We start from the raw sequence: 1,228 nt of genomic DNA, 5'->3' as shown, positions 1-1,228 counted from the left end.
TGAGTTCTGGGAGAGGAGGCAGTGGCGGGGAAGACAGGAAGAGATTCGGGGCAGAAATAAGAACTAATAATAAGGTTGACAGGAATGCCACCTGCCACTGGAGTGTAATTTGCAAGACAGAGAGAGAGCAGAAGAAGATAATGATAAAATGTTAGTTACTATATGATCACAAATCAAAGTGATTTTGGAAGCAAGGGAAGGTTTCCAAGTAGGGCAGGCTCTGGTCAGATTTCTATGCGGAGGAATCAGCCTGGTGACAAGCTAGGGGCCAGAATCGAAAGCAAAGTGGAGGGTGCTCCACCAGAGTTCTTGAGAGAGACTTGCACCTGAGTTAAGGCGAGGACCTCGGGGATGCTGACATGTTCAGTCAGCACTGGGCAGGTAGGAGTGGCAGGCTTTCTCACAGCAGTGGCTAATACAGCTGGCCAAGCAGGCAGGCCTGGTGGCTCGCAGCAGTGGTATTCAGCTGGTCAGCTAGCCCAGGGCTTCTCTCATCACTGCCGTGAGCTTTTTTCTTTACTTCCCATATATGAAAAACAATTTGTGATCCTATTCACTGCATTATGCAATCCGCCATCTGAATGTATCTGTTTTTAACTGGTTGTTCAACAGTTTCAATCATCACATACATAGATGGAATAGTGGCCTTCCATGATAACAGCTGTTCAGTTCTTACTTACATTTCTATACTAACTGTTGTTGACTAATAACAAAGCATTCATGAGTCACCTCCGTTCATAGAGCACTTTTTGAGGAACTAGGCAATGATACAAAGAAATGTTAATTGCTGCACACCTCAATGTCTTAACCCAACAGATATTTGTCCCCACTGACCCTTCACTTAACAGAGGTGGACGCCTGTGGTTGATAGGAGAGTATCATAAAGTCACTCCGCCTGGTGACTCAAGAAACCGGGATCCTTCCCTGTGGGCAATTGCTGCAGGGTCTCTCTGCTACCTGGTGGGCATGGCTTAGAGCTTACCTGGCCATGACCTGGGGCACGGCTTCCAGCCCTACCTGGACCATGATCTCTGACTTGACTAGAAAGTCAAGGGAAATAGATGTGCCTTCTAGCCAATTACAGTGTCTGTAGCAGGTGAGGGGACTGCGATTAAGATGCCCTCCTGCCCTCCTCTTCCTTAACCTTTAAAACTTGAACCTTGTGCAGAATAAAGCAGACATTCCAGTGGTTCTTAAGACTGATATAGGGACCTGTTGGCAGGTTGAC

The sequence above is a fragment of the Ochotona princeps genome, chromosome 1, assembly GCF_030435755.1.
Source record: "Ochotona princeps isolate mOchPri1 chromosome 1, mOchPri1.hap1, whole genome shotgun sequence".
Taxonomy (NCBI): domain Eukaryota; kingdom Metazoa; phylum Chordata; class Mammalia; order Lagomorpha; family Ochotonidae; genus Ochotona; species Ochotona princeps.
Note: the sequence above shows the minus strand (reverse complement) of the source record.